The sequence below is a fragment of the Elaeis guineensis genome, chromosome 11 (assembly GCF_000442705.2).
Source record: "Elaeis guineensis isolate ETL-2024a chromosome 11, EG11, whole genome shotgun sequence".
NCBI classification, from domain to species: Eukaryota; Viridiplantae; Streptophyta; class Magnoliopsida; order Arecales; family Arecaceae; genus Elaeis; species Elaeis guineensis.
In genome coordinates, this window is record NC_026003.2 from 54,907,783 (window position 1) to 54,929,482 (window position 21,700).

Below are 21,700 nucleotides of genomic sequence, written 5' to 3' on the forward strand. Positions count from 1 at the left end.
TTCTAATTATCAGAATCAGAAGAGTTCTGACCATCGAAAGGAGTTTCGATGATGTCGATGATGAGATCACGACATGTCTCATTACCATACAGAATTGAACCTAATTGGGTCACACTAATAAGGGTTAGAATCTGGATGTCATCAATTGGGCTAGCCCAATTGATTTGGATTAGATCCAATTAGGTTCAAGAAAATTATGCTAGCACACGATTGAGTCTAACTTTCTCCTCGTGTAATCTTTTCTATCTCAACTGAGCCAAATGTGATTTGACTCACCCAGAGAATCTTGAGAAGGTTTCTCTCAGTCTAAATGAAGTTTGTCCAGCTCAAAAAAATCTTGTCTTAATTCATCTTCTCTCAGTCTAAATGAAGTTTGTCCAGCTCAAAAAAATCTTGTCTTAATTCATGAGATGAATTTAAGACAACACCTGCTAATTCCTGTCACCTGCCATTTTCATTTTAGGACATCTGTCAAATGTTGACATATAGATCTTAAACTGAAGGCCACTTGGCAAGAGCTCATTGAAGGATTTTTGTGGAGTGTCCACATGCCAAAATTACATTAAATTGGGCATCATAATCAGATTATGACATGAGCCCAATTGGATTAAGTGGGCGCCCCAAGTGGATAAGAATGGAGAGTCTTGATCAACGTGGACTCTTGGGCGCCATCTCCCTTGTGCTTATCCAATGTTGGCACCAACATAGGAGAGAGGGTAGGGGTTCTTATCTGATGTAATCAGATGATATCACTCCACCAATCAAATTTTTTTTGGATTTATTAAAATTTTTTGATTGGTCGAATGATGTGGCACTGCGCAGCGCAGCAGGGTCTATATAAACCCTGTCTGCGCCTAGGATTTTATGAGATTGCACAAAACCCATCAAAGCTGCTGCCCCCTTCCCTCTTCTCTATATCCCATCTGTAGCTCTCCCTCTCCTCTTCACATCCAAGGAGTTGGACATCCATCTGGCAAAGGTCTAAGGCATGGTGACGTCTTGAACAGGAAGGCTGCAGGACTTCTTCGACAGGCTGCTGCTCCAACTTCAGGAAGACTTTTGAAGATCTTTCTAATCAGATTTAGTTTAAATTTTTGGAGCAAAGATTCATGAGGAGAAAAAAATCTAGATCATACCTGAGTGGATACTGGTAGAGGCCAGACGATTGCGTGGCTAAATCAGAACCTCAGGCTTGCTGCGATCATCTACAGGGTAATCAGATTACCCTTGAGGTATTTTATGTTTCCTCATATTTTTAGATTTATTTTTGAATTAATATCAGATAATAAAATTAGATATAAAAATTTAGATCTAAATTAAATATAGGATAATTTTTTTTTTTAATTATTTCATCCTAGATTTGATGAAATCTGAAAGATCCTACAAAGAAAAAGACAGTTTTTCCTTCAACTGGTATCAGAGCCAGGTTCATGGCTCAATTTCAGATCTAATTTAGATCTAATTTTAATTTTAATTTATCTGATATTAAAGAATTTTAGATGTCACATCAGATATGATAAGATCTAAAATTAAAATATTTAAAATTAAATCTGAGAAGATCTAATATGCATGAGATACATGACTAGACTAGGAATAGTTTGATCTATGAATAGTCTTGTAAGTTTATGTTTTAATGTGATTAAAATATGAATTAGATCTAATTTATTCTTTATTTTTTTGATGTTATAAATATTATAATTAGATTAAAAAATAAAAAATAAAATTTTAATTATTATATAAGATTGATCTGTTGCATGTCTAGACTAGTTGTAGAATTATTCTAGTAACTGTCTAGAATAAATTTTATATTGAACAGTTTAATTTAAATTTTATTTTTTAGATGTTACATGTGATATATTAAATCTGAAAGCATATTAATTAGATCAATTTTTGATATATGAGATGTATGCAAAGCATGTATTAGTTAGATCTTAAATTGTATATGTAATATGTAAATTTAGATCTAACTAGTTTTGTAGTTAAATTTATATTTCTGATTAAGGTGTTCCTCATGGCCATCCGATCATAAGAACAAAATAAGGTTTAAAAACCCTCTCCTCCCATTCAACGGGGTGTTCTTATGATGTGTAGGGGTGCTATGCGTTCATCCTTAATCAGAATTTAAAACTTACTTTTCTACAAAATCCTAGATCCTGAAATCCTAGGATTTATTTTACATATTTTGTTTATGAACCCAAGACTTAATTAATGAATTAAGCTTATGAAATTAAATTAGGTCTAAAATTAAAAATTTTAGATCTAAGTGATTTTCATAAAATTGGGTTCGGGCTTGGGTAGCTCAATTAGGTCTAGCGGTTGATCAAACCAAATCAACAGTTGGTTAGGTGGGATCATGAAAGCTAATAATTGATCAGCCTAATAGGATTAAGTCTGGGTCAAGGTCGAATCACATTTAGATGTGACTCGATCAAGTTAAGACCAAATTTGGCTAAGTGGTTAGAGCCTGGATTGTAGGCTAACTCAATTAGTTCTGGTTCGACAATTTGATGTCTAAGGTAAGTTGGGCAGATACAACCGACTAATTTTTAATTGGGAGCTACTCAACTTGAATGCATTCCTGTCGAGTTAATGGCATATCCCTTCCATCGGTCTCACTTACCTGGCCATATGTATCGATCCAGTTCTAATTTGAGGTGGCTAACTGAAAGGAATATGCCCTATAAGCCAATTAAAATGTATAAATAGATGGATATTTTTTTTGTCTTCCGACAACTCATGTACTGATGTTTTAAATAAATAAAGGCATTTAGTTCATCATATGCTGCATCTTATTTTTTTTGATGAACCCCATAAATTAGGGCTATGGTTTTAGGGTTATGATGCGATCATACCAAGTGAGACCTAAAACCTTAAAACTCTAATTTTAAATATTCCTAGTCGATGGAACATTGAGTAGGGGATCAATATTTTTGGTAAGACTGGTACATCCTGTGTATGCTCGGTAGAGAGGGTAATTGATCTCACAATTACTTGTGTATGACACTAATATAAGGATGTAAGTGTTCATTAGAGAATGAATTCATTGAATTGATTCAATTAAAGAATATCTGATGGAGTCTTATCTACATGTCAACAGCTTTTTTCTTATAGTGGGAACTGTGCATGTAAATCTGTTGCCCAGCTATGCAACCCAAGAGGGGGGGGTGAATTGGGTTTTTAAAAATTTTAAGCTTAACTAATTACTTATGATGAATGATAAGAAAGACTTTAAATCAAGATTAATTACCTAAAGCAAGAATGCAAGGATATAATAAAGAGAAACAATAAAGCACACCACAAACACAAGGATTTATAGTGGTTCGGTGCCAACCTTGCACCTACATCCACTCCCCAAGCTCCTACTTGAGAATTTCAATCCACTATACTTGTATTCAACCCGAATACAAATCGTCGGAAACTCCGACACTAGCTATCCCAAGCTAGTCCACTTGTTTCCGGGTACAAGCCAACCCAAAACACTTCGATTTCAGGTTCGGATCAACCTTCCCTTGTTTTGGAAACCTTCCAAAAAAAGAACAATTACTCACAACGAGTAAGACAGTTTAGAGCATAAATAAGTACAAGAATAGCTCCTTAAATGAGCGAATATAACAATAAAAATACTTTACTCAAATGAAGAATCCCCTTTTGGATTTCCTCAAGATGGATGAAGAGTTGAATGAACGCTTGAGGATAAGATGATCTTTGATTGAAGACTTCTTGAAGGCTTTGAAAGAACTCTTGATCAAGGTTGAACAGTTGGCTTAAAAAAAAAACTTTCTCTTCAAATGCTCTTGAATGCCCTTTTGAATGCTCTTGCTTTTCTCTTTCACAATCTCTCGTGTATATTGTAGATTCCTTGTCTCTCTTGTGTAGATTGTGGATCCCCTCTCTTTTTCTTTTGTGTATTTTGTTGATCTCAGTCTATCTCGTGTAGATTTTGGATCATCTTCTTTTCTTTCACCTTTTGAAACCTTTTATAGCCTTAAGAAATAAGGAAAAACATTTTAGGCAGAAAAAGAGCCGTTAGAGCATTTTAAGGGAGCATAAAAGGCAATTAAAACGGCAAAAAACTAGCCGTTGCAGATGATTTCCGTCGCAGGGGTCGACTCATGAGTCGACTCATGCTTCAGGGGTTGACTCATGAGTCGACCTCTGTTGCAAAGACCAGAGATTTGGTTTTCTGGATTTTTTTGGCCCAAAACAGCAGAGGTCGACTCATGAGTCGACTCATGCCTTGTGGGTCGACTCATGAGTCGACTCACAGGTCGTGCCAAGCCAAAAATCCAGCATGCCAAGGGAAATTTTTGCGTGCCAATCAGCTATTTGTGCCATGAGTTGACTCATGAGTCGACTCATGCACTTCAAACATTCATATCTTCAAAAATATAAGTCCAAATACAATGAAATTTTCATCAATAGATTACAAATCATTTGTTCTACCAAATGATACTATCAAATCAGGATTTTAGTAAAATTATGATTTTGCCCCTGAAGAGCATAAAGACTTTTTCAATTTAAAAATATTTGTATCCCTTCAATCTGCTTTGTAATCATCAAAATCAATCTAGGAGCAACAATCTTCCCTTTTTGATGATGATAAAACATTTGAACAAAAGTATTTATGTGAATCAATAATTTCAAAAGAATGCATTATAGGTGTATATGCTTGAAAAGAGTATGATTCTTTTGGCATGTGATATAAATGGTCATATGCAAGAATAGTTTGCTCATTTGCTTAAAGATTTGAAGATATGCTCATTGGATTATGTGATTTTGGTGTTAGAGCGGGAAACTTATTTTTGTTATCAGAGCAAGCTGTATTTTAAAAATTTGCTCATTCTCATTTGATTTTAGTTTTAGCATTAGAGCAAAAAATAATTATGTGCTTTAATTGCTTTTGATACAAAAAATAATTATGTGTGCCAAAGCATGTTTAAGAGTTGATTTGGAATGTGTATTAGATCATTTTGAGTTTAATATGTATCAGAGCAAGAGAAAAATAAATTTTGCAATGTATCAGAGCAAGAAAAATAATTTTACAATGTTATCAGAAAAAAATTTACAATGTATCAGAGAAAATTTTACAATGTATCAGAGCAATTTTTATAATGTATCAGAGCAAGTTAAAAAAAATTTAAGATGTATCAGAGTAAGTTAAATTTCTTAAGATGTATCAAGATAAATAAAATTTCAAAGGATGTATCAGAACAAGTTGGAATTTTGAAGTATATCAGAGCATATTTAAATTTTTAAAGCAAATCAGAGCATATGTAAAGAAGTAATTTAAAAGTTACTTATTTGCATTGTACTTAGCACTGTATTTTTGATATTGTTCTTTAAATTTTCAATTCATTCATTAATTTCTCATAATTTGTAGTTTTGCTTTTGATGGGTTGCTTTTTCTTTAAATTTTTGTTTAATTTTTGTTTAATTTCTGTTTAATTTCTCCCCTTTTTGACATCATCAAACATGGTTAACTCCTCCTTTTTCTGAAACATTCTTTAATTTCTCCCCCTTTAGAGTTTATCACAAATGTTTGCTCCCCCTTAATACAACAATTATTAACAGCAAACAACGAGAAGACAATATTTCAACAAGGAGAATATTTATAACCAAAATATGATCGACATCATTACAAAAGGTAGAGATATAAGTAAAAGATGATACCATAAAACCATAATTATTTCAATACATAGTTCATAATATAAAAGTCAACCAGCTAATTGTCAATACATGGCCCCAAAATACAGATCCTAGAACAAGACACTAACACCTAGGATCTAGTAATGATCATGAGAAGTCATGGATCGGAGTCATCAGATATGGGATGAGAAGTTGATGGATCAGAAGTGCGTCCTCTACCCCGTCTGCCTCTAGCACGAGCAGGAGAGCGAGATGAACTGGGAGGCTGAGAACGCTGAGAGGCTAAGGACTGAACAGAAAGGGTGAGTCTGATGGAATCAAGTACGTTCAGTGCTCTGGAAACAGACTGAAGTAGAGCAGTGAACTGAGTGGTTGCATGCTCACTCGATCCTCGGATCTCTTTCCTCAGTAACTCATATCCACCCTCTAGTGCTCCTCTGAGCCTGCCAGCCTCTGCAGTGAGGTCTGTGACCTCAATAGTGGACTCTTGTGGCTGAGGATGGGCCAAAGCAAGGACTTGCCCCTGCAAGTCAAGAACTCTGCCAGTCAGTCTCCAGATGGTGTCTTCAAGCTGCTGAATCCGGATGGACTGATTTGATATCATCTGAAACACAGTGGATATATGGGGAGTCATGGTCTGATCAGAAGAAGTGGCTCCTGGTGCAAACGTAGGACTGCTCCACTGGCTAGATAGCAAAGAGGCCACACGCTGTGATATTTGCTCGATCTGATCGTCAGCCAGTCTGAACTCTGATTGAGGTGCTCTGCTCTCTAGCTGATACACTGGTGTGGGCATCCTAGTAAACTCTGAAGGGCCAGCCTCTGTATCAGGAATGAACTGGATATTTGGTGATGCTGCCTTGAAGTCATGGACAGGAGATGATGGACCTTCTTCTTCAGCTCTGTCTTCAGTTCTGTCTTCAGCTCTATCCTCAACTCTCTCCTCAGCTCTTTCTTCAGAGCCCTTGATCCAACCACCATCAGTCTTTGTAAATCCCATTCGGTGCAGGGTGTGTTGGTTGAAAGTGTCCACATGAGAGAGCTTAGTAGAAGCCTCCCCCTCACAGCTAACTCCAAACCTCCTAAATACTCTAGTAAGGGCCATACCATAAGGCAAGTGTGCCTTGGATCTGTTCAAAGTCTCTCTCATGGCCTCTATCATAAGTGCAGGGAGGTTCAGGGGGGTCTGAGTGATGATATGAAACATGATACATACATCTCTGCTGGAAAGTAAATCATGCCTACCACTCCTAGGAAAGAAGAGCTTCGTTACCATCTGATGCAGGATCCTCATCTCAATGGACAAAATCTTTGCTTCCAATTTATTTAAACTCCCTGAATAAGTTCCCCCTAGAATAACTCTGATCCCCTCTTCTTTTATTGGGAGTTCCATATAAGAGTAACCCTCACTAGGCAACTGAAGTATTTCTCCCAATATACTAGAATCCAAGCAAATATCAATACCCTTGACTGTTGAAGTCACTGACCCATTTCCATAATGTAGATTCTGGTAGAATTCTCTAACTAGGTCAACATAGGTGACTTCCTTAAGGGAGCAGTAGAAATTCCATCCTTGGTTTTTAATCTTGGTTGCAAATGTAAAGCCCTCTTTTTCAAAGAACCGAAAATCTATATTCTTCCCGGTTTCGACTTTTCTATCAGAAAGAGGATTCGCACTGGGGCTTAGGAAGGATTGAGGGGGACCTTGAGCAGATACTGAAGCTGGAGTGAGAGCAGTGGAAGACTGACCAGCTTGCCTTTTCTTTCGGACAATTTCTTCAGGCTCACGGATTGACTTTCTTCTTTGGGGAAGCTTCATCTTTGGAGCCATATTCACTATAGTAGCAGGCAAGGAGACTTGGAGGAACAAGTGAATGAGTGGAGGAGGGATCACAAGAGAGTGAAGAGGGATTTTGGTGAAGAAAAGAAGTGGATTTGGGAAGAACGGTGGAGTGCTAGGGCACGCTCCAACCGTGCCAAAACAATGGGAGAAAGCACAAAAAATCCTTTCCAAGGTGGCGATTTTTGGTGGAGAGGAGGAGGGAAAAGTGCCTCGAACTAGATCCTTGGATTTGGAGCAAAAGAAATTGGAGAAGTCGGCTTTTGGAAGGAGGAAGATGAGAGAATGAGTCGTCTCACAAACAGAATCCATATAAAAACAATGAGCCCGTGGGAAGTTTAAGGAAATAACAAGTTTGCCATTGAGTCGACTCATGGGGGTCGACTCATGAAGTTCAGAAATTCAGAAAAAATATGAATAAATTCCAGAAAAATTTGAAATTTTGGGAGAAGGAGTTTTGCTCAAAGATAAATTTTTAGAATGATAAAATTGAGCTTTTGGGATCAGGATAGATGTTGGAAATTGAGCTCTAAGAATCAATTCTTGGAAATTAAGAAAAATTTAGGCATATGGATCTAGAATTCCTAGATTTCTCCTAATTTCACAGAATCTATCCTCACTAAGGGCCTTTGTAAAGATATCAGCTAATTGATTTTCAGTGCAAACATATTCAAGAATTATATTTTTGTTTTGAACATGTTCTCTTATAAAATGATGTCTTATTTCAATATGTTTGGATCTTGAGTGTTGAATTGGATTTTTAGATAGATTTATGGCACTTGTGTTATCACATCTTATTAGTGTTTCATTAAGTTTGATTCCAAAGTCTTTGAGTTGTTGCTTAATCCACAAAATTTGAGCACAACAACTTCCGGCTGTAATGTATTCGGCCTCAGCCGTAGACAGTGCCACCAAATTTTGTTTCTTGCTAAACCATGAGATTAGGTTAACTCCAAGAAATTGGCAAGTTCCACTTGTGCTTTTTCTATCTAATTTACATCCAGCAAAATCAGCATCTGAATATCCTAATAAATCAATTTGTGAGTCCTTAGAGTACCATAACCCTAGAGTTTGAGTACCATTTAAGTATCTAAGGATTCTTTTAACAGCATTCAAATGAGATTCTTTAGGATTAGATTGATATCCAGCACATAAACAAACACTAAACATGATATCAGGCCTACTTGCAGTTAAATATAATAATGAGCCAATCATACCTCTATAGTATTTTAAGTCTACACATTTACCTTCATCATCCTTGTCAAGCTTACATGAGGGACTCATTGGTGTGCAATTGGTTTGCAGTTCTCCATTCCAAATCTTTTGAGTAGTTCCTTGGTGTACTTGCTTTGGGTGATGGAGATTCCCTCTTTTGATTGTTTGATTTGGAGTCCGAGGAAGAAGGTGAGTTCTCCCATCATGCTCATCTCGAACTCCCCCTGCATAAGCTTAGCAAAGTCTTGACAAAGGGATTCATTAGTAGACCCAAAAATTATGTCATCAATATAAATTTGTATAACTAGCATATCATTTTGATTTCTTTTAATAAAGAGGGTTGTATCTACATTACCTCTTGAAAAACCATTATTTAGTAGAAATTTGCTTAGCCTATCATACCATGCTCTAGGTGCTTGTTTTAATCCATATAAAGCTTTATTTAATCTAAAGACATGATTAGGAAAAGCATGATTTTCAAATCCAGGGGGTTGTTCTACATATACTTCTTCAGCAATATATCCATTTAAAAATGCACTTTTAACATCCATTTGAAATAACTTGAATTTCATAAAGCAAGCATATGCAAGTAGAAGTCTAATAGCTTCTAATCTAGCAACAGGTGCAAAGGTTTCATCAAAATCAATTCCTTCTTCTTGATTATATCCCTTAGCAACCAGTCTTGCTTTATTTCTAATTACATTTCCATGCTCATCTAATTTGTTTCTAAAGACCCATTTTGTGCCAATTATTGAATAATTTTTAGGTCTTGATACTAAGGTCCAAACATTATTTCTTTCAAATTGATTAAGTTCCTCTTGCATTGCATTAATCCAATTATGATCATTTTCAGCTTCTTCAAAAGTTTTAGGTTCAAGATGAGATACAAAAGCACAATGATTAATTACATCTCTAAGTGAAGAATGGGTTTTTACCCCATGCATAGGATCACCAATAATTAATTCCTTAGGGTGGTTGTGAACATACCTCCATTCCTTGGGTAGGTCATTTGTACCTTGAGGGTGTTCTTGAATTTCTTCACCTCTCTCATCTTGTTTGTCTTCTTGATCCTTGTCTTCTGGAGTTGCTGAATCTTTCAGAGTGATCTCCTTCATACCTTCTATTAGTGGATCTGCATCATCAACACCCTCATTCTTCCTTGAAGGAAGATCGTTAGATTCATCAAAAACAACATGTATGGACTCCTCAACTACTAAAGTTCTTTTGTTGAAAACTCTAAATGCTTTACTAGTGGAGGAGTAACCTAGAAAGATTGCTTCATCTGATTTTGCATCAAATTTACCAAGTTTTTCTTTGCCATTATTTAATACAAAACATCGGCAACCAAAAACATGAAAATATGCGATATTTGGTTTTCTTCCTTTCCAAAGTTCATAGGGGGTTTTCTTTAAAAATTGTCTAATCAAAGCACGATTTAAAATGTAACATGCTGTGTTAATTGCTTCCGCCCAAAAATATCTTGGAAGGTTGCTTTCACAAAGCATGGTACGGGCCATTTCTTCTAAGGTTCTATTTTTCCTTTCAACTACCCCATTCTGTTGGGGTGTCCTAGGAGCAGAGAAGTTATGGCCAATTCCATTTTCATCACAAAAATTTTCAAAGTCTTGATTTTCAAATTCAGTTCCATGATCACTTCTTATATTTTGAATTGAAAACCCTTTTTCATTAGTGACTTTTCGGTGAAATTTAGTGAAAATATGAAAAGTTTCAATTTTGTGTGCCAAAAAGAAAACCCAAGTAAAACGAGAGTAATCATCTATAATTACAAAGCCATATCGTTTTCCTCCTAGACTAGTGGTTCTAGTTGGTCCAAATAAGTCCATATGCAAGAGCTCTAATGGTCTAGTAGTTGAAACAGTATTTTTGGATTTAAATGAAACTCTAGTTTGTTTTCCTAATTGGCATGCATCACAAATTCTATCCTTTTCAAAATTCAGTTTTGGCAAACCAAGAACTAATTCTTTCTTAATTAGTTTTGAAAGAGAATGCATGCTAATATGTGCAAGTCTACGATGCCACAGCCAACTAGTTTCATTAACTTTAGCATTTAAAGATACGAGGCATTGCATGTCTAATTTGGCTAAATCATTCAAATCTACCATATAAACATTGCCATGCCTATGTCCTATAAATTTAATGCCATCGTTAATAGGACTAGTCATAATGCAAACAGATGATTCAAAAACAACTTTATACCCTTTATCACAAAATTGACTAATGCTAAGTAAGTTATGCTTTAAACCTTTAACTAACAAAACATTTTCAATATATTTGGAGGGAGTGATACCAATGTTACCTATCCCGATGATCTTTTCTTTGCCATTATCTCCAAAGGTGACCATCCCTCCATCCTTAGCGTCAAGCGTGATGAATTGTGATTCATCACCAGTCATGTGTCTCGAGCATCCACTGTCAAGATACCATTTCCTATTTCCTCCTTGGGATGCTAGACACACCTGCAAGCAAAGGTCAAGTTTCTGTCTTAGGTACCCAAGCTTTCTTGGGTCCTTTTAGGTTAGTCAAAATGGTTCCTTTTGGAACCCATATTTTCTTTATAGTTGTGTTTGTAGATTTGTTAATAAGGCATGTGTATGATTTATGTCCTATTCTATCACATTTAAAACAAGTAATATTTGCAGACTTGTTACTTGAATAATTTACATAAATATTCTTCAGAAATTTTTGTTTCTTCAAGGGGTTATACCCAAGTCCAGCCTTATCATATACAGCTTTTTGATTATCAAGAATTATATTTAGTTTGTTTGAACTTAAGGTGAACTTATCTACTATAGGTTTCAGCTTGTTAATTTCATTCTTTAAGCTTTGATTTTCTTGAATCAAGGTGGATTTTTCAATTGAAAGGTTTTCAGCTTGTTTCACTAAGGACTGATTTTCCAATTTTAGTTCTTTGTTTTTCATCCCTAGTTTCTTTAATTCATCAATTAAATCATAGAATGCTTCATGCAATTCTTCAAAAGTAAATTCACTAGTGGATTCAGAAGTTACCTCATTTTCGTGTGCCATAAGGCACAGGTTGGCTTGTTCTGTTGAGGTTTCCTCATCGGAGCTTGAGTCATCACTCGCACTCCAAGTCGCCATCATTGCTTTCTTTTTGAATTTTTTGGGACCTTTCTTCAGTTGTGGACATTCGGATTTGAAATGTCCCGGCTTCTTGCACTCGTAGCATATAAGGGGTTGATCTTTCTCTTTCTCTTTGCTTTGTTCCCCTTTTGTGAATGACTTCTTTCTCATCCCCTGTTTCCTTTTTCTTAGAAACTTATTAAATCTTCGGGTGATGAGTGCCATCTCTTCATCCTGTTCTTCATCTTCAGTGTCATCCGTTTCATCATCAGGCGAAGCTGTGGATTTGAGGGCAATGGTTCTTTTCTTTTTGACTTCATTCTCTTGATGTTGCTTCATGCTAAGTTCATGAGTCATCAAGGATCCAAGAAGCTCTTCTAGAGGTAGAGTGTTCAAGTCCTTTGCTTCTTGGATGGCAGTCACCTTGGCTTCCCAAGTTCTTGGCAATGACCTGAGAATCTTTCTTACAAGCTCACTGTTAGTATAAGATTTGCCAAGACTCTTCAAACCATTAATTATATCAGTAAAATGAGTAAACATAGCAGTTATGGACTCATCATGCTCCATTTTAAATAATTCATATTTATGCACTAGCATGTTTATTTTAGTCTCTTTTACTTGATTTGTTCCCTCATGGGTTACTTCTAACCTATCCCATATTTCTTTAGCAGATGCACAAGTAGAAATGCGATTAAATTCATTTGCATCTAGTGCACAATAAAGAACATTCATAGCTTTAGCATTTAATTGTGCCAATTTCTTATCAACCTCATCCCATTCTTTCTCGGGTTTGGTTGACTCCTCACCATCTATAATCTTGGTGGGTGTGTGAGGACCGTTCACTATGATACTCCACATATCATAGTCGAGTGCTTGTATGAATATCTTCATCCGAGCTTTCCAATAGGTGTAATTAGACCCATTGAAAAGTGGAGGTCGGTTGGTAGATTGCCCCTCGACTAGAGAAGTACCGACATGGGTTGCCATAGATCTTTGGCTCCTTGATTGTTAGATCAAAGAAGGGCTAGAGCACCGGGCTCTGATACCACTTGTTGCCCAGCTATGCAACCCAAGAGGGGGGGGTGAATTGGGTTTTTAAAAATTTTAAGCTTAACTAATTACTTATGATGAATGATAAGAAAGACTTTAAATCAAGATTAATTATCTAAAGCAAGAATGCAAGGATATAATAAAGAGAAACAATAAAGCACACCACAAACACAAGGATTTATAGTGGTTCGGTGCCAACCTTGCACCTACATCCACTCCCCAAGCTCCTACTTGGGAATTTCAATCACTATACTTGTATTCAACCCGAATATAAATCGTCGGAAACTCCGACACTAGCTATCCCAAGCTAGTCCACTTGTTTTCCGGGTACAAGCCAACCCAAAAACTCCGATTTCAGGTTCGGATCAACCTTGCCTTATTTTGGAAAACCCTCCAAAAACAAGAACAATTACTCACAACGAGTAAGACAGTTTAGAGCATAAATAAGTACAAGAATAGCTCCTTAAATGAGCGAATATAACAATAAAAATACTTTACTCAAATGAAGAATCCCCTTTTGGATTTTCTCAAGATGGATGAAGAGTTAAATGAACGCTTGAGGATAAGATGAACTTTGATTGAAGACTTCTTGAAGGCTTTGAAAGAACTCTTGATCAAGGTTGAACAGTTGGCTTAAAAAAAAAACTTTCTCTTCAAATGCTCTTGAATGCCCTTTTGAACGCTCTTGCTTTTCTCTTTCACAATCTCTCGTGTATATTGTAGATTCCTTGTCCTCTCGTGTAGATTGTGGATCCCCTCTCTTTTTCTTTTGTGTATTTTGTTGATCTCAGTCTCTCTCATGTAGATTTTGGATCATCTTCTTTTGTTTCACCTTTTGAAACCTTTTATAGCCTTAAGAAACAAGGGAAAATATTTTAGACAGAAAAAGAGCCGTTAGAGCATTTTAAGGGAGTATAAAAGGCAATTAAAACGGGCAAAAAACTAGCCGTTGCAGACGATTTCCGTCGCAGGGGTCGACTCATGAGTCGACTCATGCTTCAGGGGTCGACTCATGAGTCGACCTCTGTTGCAAAGACCAGAGATTTAGTTTTCTGGATTTTTTTGGCCCAAAACAGCAGAGGTCGACTCATGAGTCGACTCATGCCTTGTGGGTCGACTCATGAGTCGACTCACAGGTCGTGCCAAGCCAAAAATCTAGCGTGCCAAGGGAAATTTTTGCGTGCCAATCAGCTCATTTGTGCCATGAGTTGACTCATGAGTTGACTCATGCATTTCAAACATTCATATCTTCAAAAATATAAGTCCAAATACAATGAAATTTTCACCAATAGATTACAAATCATTTGTTCTACCAAATGATACTATCAAATCAGGATTTTAATAAAATTATATTTTGCCCCTGAAGAGCATAAAGACTTTTTCAATTTAAAAATATTTGTATCCCTTCAATCTGCTTTGTAATCATCAAAATCAATCTAGGAGCAACAAAATCTTTTGACCTGAGACTGCCGAAGAACCTTATAAGCATGAATCCATATTTTGGATCATACTCATTCATGATTTAATCATGTACGAGATATTCTGGATATGATGGATTGCTTATGAAGATTGTGAGTAGGTCAATATGGAAACGATCGCTCCTAGTAAGCGGAGATCGCATCCTATCTGCTTCAATCAAATAATGATTCAGGAAGACTTTGATCAAAGCATTATGAAAAAATTAGAAATGGTTTCTGTTGGTGCAAAAATCTGCTTGCGCCGGAGAAGCTGGAGTCGAGGAAGCCGCGGTCGCCGTCGGGACCTGCAAAGGAAGTCTAAATCGGAGGTGGGGTTGCTCCGGCAAGACCCTCCGATGCTCAAGTCAGTTCTCTGCCTCAACAAGAATGGAGTGCTCGAACGGAGAATTTAGCAGAGTTTTGAGATAAGAAATGAGCTTAGAGAATAACATATCTGGGTCCCCCTTTTATAGGCGGAGGAGGTAACGGATTGATGGCGACGTCTGTAACCGTCTGGTCGTGGGCCGCCCGCAGTCTGGGAGAATTTATTGCGAGGGGTAGTGAAGCTGAATCGTGGCTATCTCCGTAGCTCGCCACGTGGAATCAGTGGCGGAGAGTGGAGCAGCGTCCGTTGTCGTGACTTGCCAGCGGGTGGGAGAATCGCCTGGTATCCGTCGTAAGAAGTGGAGCAGGTTCGTGGCCGTTATTGTGGCCTACTAGGGGGTAGTGGAGCTGTGCGGAATCCGCCACAGGACGTGGAGCAGAGCGGCGATGGTTACTGCGGCCTGCCAGGGAATGATGGAGCTGCGTGGAATCCGCCACAGGAAGTGGAGCAGGGTCGTGGCTGTTATGGTGGCCTGCCAGAGGGTGCAGACACATCGGATGAAGTTCAGCAGTGGTCGGAGTCCGACCCCCGTAGGAGCCCGGACTAAATCTGTCTGCAGTCGTTGGAGCCGAGGATGAAGCCCGGCTCCCGCAGGAGTCCGGGCGGAGTCTGCTGGCGGCTGCAGTTGTTGGAGTCGAGGATGAAGCCCGGCTCCCATAAGAGTACGGGCGAAGTCTCCCTGCAATTAGAGTTAAAGGCGAAGTCCGGCTCCTGTAGGAGTCCGGACGGGGATTACCGGCAGTCGCTGTTGTGGACGGAGCCCGGCTCCCGTAGGAGCCCGGGCAGAGTCTGCTTGCGGCTGCAATGGTTGGCGTCGAGGATGAAGCCGGCTCCCATAAGAGTACGGGCGAAGTCTCCCTGCAATTAGAGTTAAAGGTGAAGTCCGGCTCCTGTAGGAGTCCGGACGGGGATTACCAGCAGTCGTTGTTGAGGACGGAGCCCGACTCCTGTAGGAGCCCGGGCGGAGCCGTTCTGCAATCGATGTCGGCGGCGGAGCCCGGCTCCCGTAGGAGCCCGGGCGGAGCTGCGCTGTAGTCGGTGTCGGCGGCGGAGCCCGGCTCCCGTAGGAGTTCTGGCGGAGCTGTGCTGCAGTCGGTGTCGGCGGTGGAGCCCGGCTCCCGTAGGAGCCCGGGCGGAGCTGCGCTGTAGTCAGTGTCGGCGGCAGAGCCCGGCTCCCGTAGGAGTCCGGGCGGAGCTGTGCTGTAGTCGGTGTCGGCGGCAGAGCCCGGCTCCCGTAGGAGTCCGGGCGGAGCTGTGCTGTAGTCGGTGTCGGCGGCGGAGCCCGGCTCCCGTAGGAGTCCGGGCGGAGCTGTGCTGTAGTCGGTTCCGCTAAGGGTTTCGGCTGTGGGTATTTTATACCCAACACCAGTCCCCCTACTTCCGAGTTTGAATTTCAAACGAAAGAAGTACAGAGAGAGATGGGCGCAGCCGGAACCGTCCCTTCGAATCCTGCGCACTGCCGCCTCCAGATATTTTGGCATTAAATGAGCACGTGCCGGAGTCTTTTCGAATTGGAGCGGTACGAGGGGATGCTTCGAAAATCTCACAGGTACACTGGCCTAGGTACGGTGCAATTATGATCCTGCCAACCGTCAGCCGCTTTTAGCCGCCTGCCAGGGAGAGTGGGACACGTGTCGGATGCGGACTGGCCTGGGGGATTCGTGATCATTATGGCGCCGGATCCCAGGGTCTATTTAAACCCGTCCTCCCCCCTTCGGGCGCCCTATTCCATTCCTGATTTTTCGTTGGTGTCTGTCTTCTCTTCGAGAGCCCTGCTCTAGTGATCGTCTTCTCGAGCCGTAGGCGCCTCCCATTTCTCGTCCCCCAGGTCCCTCAGAGTAACATAGGTTAGTGCCAACCTTCCTCTCACCGCCTAGGGGCTTCTCCTCTCTTCATTACTTTTGTGCCTCCCCCCGAGTTAGCCTTCGGCCTCTCGTTCCCCTTTCGGTCTACCTTTTTAGGGTCCTTTAGATCCTTCCTTCGAAACTACCCAAAATGTCCTCTGACTCTTCTGCTCCCGACAGTTCTGAGAGTTCTTCCGCTTCAAACCCCCAGGTCGCTGTCTCTGCGGACGAACCCACGTCCGGGGCAGGACCTCACCCAGTTTTTGCACCGGGCGCTATTCCATGTTCGTCGACTTCGGATGAACTCCTTTTGATAAGGGTTCGGTATGGGGTTCCTCCGGAGTACGACCTAGAGCTACCTGGCCCCTCTGATCGGGCCAGCACTCCTCCTCCCGGTCGCTTCTGTTTGTATCAGGAAGCGTTCCGTGTCAGACTCCGACTTCCGCTTCCTGTCTTTGTCGCTACCTTCTTCCTCTTCTTGGACATTTCTCTCGCTTCCGTGGCCCCGAATTCCTTTAGGTTTTTGATAGGATTTCTCTCTCTCTGCCACATAGCCGAGGTCCAGCCGTTCCTCTCCTTGTTTAGGCATTTTTATACCTTCAAACGCCATCCTTCTGTGAAGGACTGGTGGTACTTCTCCCCCCAGTTTGGTAAGAAGGGGTTGCTGAAGGGCGCCCCTTCTTCGATTCACAATTGGAAGGGGAAATTTCTCTTCGTCCACTGCCCAACCCTGAAACTGGGCCTGCCCCCTTGGGGGTCTCTGAGGGATTCCGTCCGTCGGGCTCCCAGCCTGGGGGAGGACGATTTCAGGCCGCCCAGAAGCTCCTAACTTATCCCGCTCCTTCCCTTCCTAATCTTCTCAGGGAGCAGCTTCTTTTCAACATCGGCCTGAGCCCTCAAGATCCAGCAAGTATTCATCTTATCTTCTTTTTTTTTTTTTTTTTTTCACCTTCCTCTTCTTCTTCTCTTTGCCTCTTTTTCCTTCCCACTCTCCTCTTTTTCTTTCTCTTCTTCTCTTTTTTTTTTTTTGACTCTTGATTGATCGGTGTTGCTTCTTTTTCCCTTTTTCTTTTCTCATCATTCTTCTCTCTCTTTTTTTTCTCTTTTTTTTTTTTTTTTTTTTAGCAATGGACGTCGAAGCAACGCGGATGCTTGCCAGGGGCATGAGGGCTCAGAAGAGGAAGGGCGCGATGGCCTCCGGATCGGCGAAGAGGGCCAGGGCGGAGGAGACGAGCTTGGCTGCACCCGTCCAGGCGGCCCCGGCCATCGACATTCTTTGGATGCCGAGCCAGGGGCTCCCCGGGCCTCCTCGAGGAGCCCGGCCACTGAGGCCCCCGCCCCGGGGGTTCGCCCCACGGAGGCGCCCACCGCGGGGAGGAGGAGGAAAATGGTGGCTCGCAGGGCGAGTAGCCACGAGCTGCTGCGGACGAGTCCGTCTGCTCCGAGGAGGGATCGGAGAATCCCTTCAACGACAGGGACTTGATCAGGTGGCTGCTCGACGGCTGCATCCTGTCCGACGTCGTGCAGAGGATCGACCGCGTCGATCCTGAGCAGCGGGCTTGGGACTCTTTGGGGTCCTTCCTCGAGGTAAGCGGATATTTATTTATACAGTCACTCGGCCTTTGTCGTAATTCCCTATTCGTCCTTGCAGATTGGGCACCAGCTCTTTGCCTATGTCGAGGCGACGAGCCGCATGAGGAGAGACCTCCTTCAGGCGGAGGAACGCTGCCAAGCCGAGGTTGCCCGCCTCCAAGTGAAGACGGCCGAGGTAGTCACCCTCCAGGAGGCCATGGAAAGAGAAAGGCAAGCCCGGGAAGAGGAGAGACGGATGTTGGAGGAGTCGGCGAGGAAGGTGGAGGCCGAGGTCGCCCATTTGGTCGAGCAAACTCCGGTCCTGGTCTCGGAGGCCAGGGCCCTTGCGGTGGAGGAATTCAAGGCCTCCGCAGAGATGAGGGAACTGAACATCCAGTTCGGCCAGGAGGCGTTCACCAAGGGGTTCGAGCTCTGCCAAGAGAAGGTGGCCAGCAAGTTCCCCGAACTCGACCTCGGCTTTCTTGAGGAGTCTGAAGATGAGGCCGGCCCCTCGTCCGTCGCCACTGCGGTCGCACCCCCCGCGCCGAGTTCTCCACCTCCTGCCCCTGAGGTCTGAGACCTCTGATCTTGTGCCCTTATTTTGTCGCCATACTTCCTTTCTGTTTGTCTTCAAAGTTATTCAATCAATAAAGTCAAATTTCTTGTTGTGGATGGCTTCTCCTTCCCCCTCCTCCTTCCTTCTGCTCTTCTTCTTGTAATGAGTCGATCTTTGACGCTTGCACCTTCCGATGGCAGTGCCCTGCTGAAGCACTCCCCTTGCTCCTGGGGGTCCCACTGAAATCAACAATCCAGTGGTTGAAAAAGGAGGTCCTTCACCTGACGAAGAAGTTGAAGAAGTCGGAAGGTGAGCTCCGCAAATCGAGAGAAGACCATTCTGAAGCCGCCGCTGAGGCAGCCCACTTTCGGAGTCTCCATGTGAAGGCAATTATGGACTACAGTCGGAGGAAAGCGAGCTTCACCAAGGAGCTCGAGGAATGCAAGAAAAGCACCAACGACTGAATTTGGGCTCAAGAAGCCAGGATCAGCGCCCTTAAGGTCGAACTATCAGCTGCGAAGAGGAAGATCGGCCAGCTGGAGGGAAACTCATCCCGGCTCTTGGCCCGGGTTGATGATGAACAGAAGTGGTCACAGAGGGTCTCCGACCTTCAGAAGCAGCTTCAAGACGCTGAGATGAGCCACGACGTGCAGCGGGCCAGCTGGCGCCGGCAAGCGGAAGAGTACAAAGGGAGATTCCAGACGGCGGCTGACGAGGTCGTTCATCTCCAGCGGCAGCTGGCTAATAGGGCGCAGCTTACTTCTGCCTAAGTCTCCGAAGAGCTCCAAGCCCTGAGAGGCACTGTCGAAGGGATTTCAGTTTCCCTCAGGGAGAAGACAGTCGAGCTGCAACAAGTGAAGATCCAACTGGCACTTGAGCGGAAGGCCATCGCAGACGCGGAGGCGGAGTCCGAAGTTTTGCGGAAGTGGCGTCGAGAAGCGGAGGCTGAGAGTCAGCAGCTTCGTCGGGCGCTCCAGGATGCACTGCGGAAGAGGGAAGAACTAGAAGGAGCAATAGAGAACCTAAGGCAATCCTGGTTGAGGGACGGAGTAGATAACCCTAGGTCGGAGGGAGCAGGACCCCCTTAGAGCTCCTTTGCCTTTCTGTCTTATCATGTAGTTATTTCCTTTTTGTCGTTTTGTCCATCTTTCCTTGGCCGTCCTGGCCTCGTAGTGTGTATATATCGAAAATGAAATGAAAAGAGCATTTTGCGTTACCTCGTCCACGCGCCGTGCTAATATTGTTGTCTGCTGAACCTTTCTTGACGTTTGGCTTATCTGATGTAAACGCCGTCGGGGGGGGGGCTTTTTCCTTTCGTCCGATCTTGTTAGGCGGCCGAGTTTTGTCGCCATTGACCCTAGCTGCGGAAGTCGCGGATGGAGCCCGGCTCCCGTAGGAGTCCGGGCGAAGCCTTCCTTGTAGGCGGAACCTGGCTCCCGTAGGAGTCCGGGTGAAGTCTTCCTTGGCGTTGGAACCCGGCTCCCGTAGGAGTCCGGGTGAAGTCTTCCTTGGCGTTGGAACCCGGCTCCCGCAGGAGTCCGGGCGGGGTCTTCCTTGGCGTTGGAACCCGGCTCCCGTAGGAGTCCGGGCGAGGTCTTCCTTGGCATTGGAACCCGGCTCCCGTAGGAGTCCGGGTGAGGTCTTCCTTGGCGTTGGAACCCGGCTCCTGCAGGAGTCCGGGTGGGGTCTTCCTTGGCGTTGGAACCCGGCTCCCGTAGGAGTCCGGGCGAGGTCTTCCTTGGCGTTGGAACCCGGCTCCTGCAGGAGTCCGGGCGGGGTCTTCCTTGGCGTTGGAACCCGGCTCCCATAGGAGTCCGGGCTTTTCATTTTGCTCGATCCAGCGTGAGGTTCTCCTCGCGTTACCAGCCCGGCTTGCGGGGGCGCTTTAGGGCGCTGTGAGGCCTCTCCCTCATCCGGTCTAAAAGAACCGGGCCTTCGACTTTGCTCATGTCAGGACGAGGTTCTCCTCCTGTTCCTGACATGGCTGTGGGGGCACATTAGGGCATTGTAAGGCCTCTCCCCCCATCCGGTCTAAAAGAATCGGGCCTTTGACTTTGCTCAAGTTAGGGCGAGGTTTTCCTCCTGTCCCTAACAAGGCTGTGGGGGCACATTAGGGCGTTGTAAGGCCTCTCCCCCCATCCGGTCTAAAAGAACTGGGCCTTCGACTTTGCTCATGTCAGGACGAGGTTCTCCTCCTGTTCTTGACACGGCTGTGGGGGCACATTAGGGCGTTGTAAGGCCTCTCCCCCCATCCGGTCTAAAAGAACCAGGCCTTTGACTTTGCTCAAGTTAGGGCGAGGTTTTCCTCCTGTCCCTAACAAGGCTGTGGGGGCACATTAGGGCGTTGTAAGGCCTCTCCCTCCATCCGGTCTAAAAGAATCGGGCCTTTGACTTTGCTCATGTCAGGACGAGGTTCTCCTCCTGTTCCTGACATGGCTGTGTTTTTGGAGGGATCATATCCAATCATAATACATCCACGCTAGGTGGGAGGGGCACGTTAGGTAGAAAGAAAAGTAGATTCAAGGCAAAATCGTAAGTGATACATTTATGGTTTTCCCGCTCCTCCTTGAGGCCCTCCGATGATGAAGTTGATGGTCCCGATGGGAGGCCGATCCCCGGGCTGCTCCTCCCTTTTCTGCGGTTCAGGCGGTGGGAGGGCTCTTGGCCGGTCTCCTCTACCCTCAGGCCTGCGGCGGATGAATCTGTCGAGTCTACCCCACCGAATGAGCTCCTCGATCTCGTCCTGGAGCTGGATGCATTCTTCGGTGTCGTGGCTGTGGTCGCGGTGGTAGAGGCAGAACTTGTTGGGGTTGCGCTTCTTGGGATGTGTGCGCATCCTCTCCGGCCTAGGGAGCTGCTCCCTGACCTCCATCAGTACCTGGGCCTTTGAGGCGTTGAGAGGGGCGTAGCTGCGAAACTTCCCTAGTGAGGAATCCCGTCGAACCCTGCGGTCCGGGCTTCTCTGCCTGCGTGCCCAAGGTGGAGTGAGGGTGCGCTTATGTCCAGGAGGGGATCGGGAACGTGGCCGGGCTT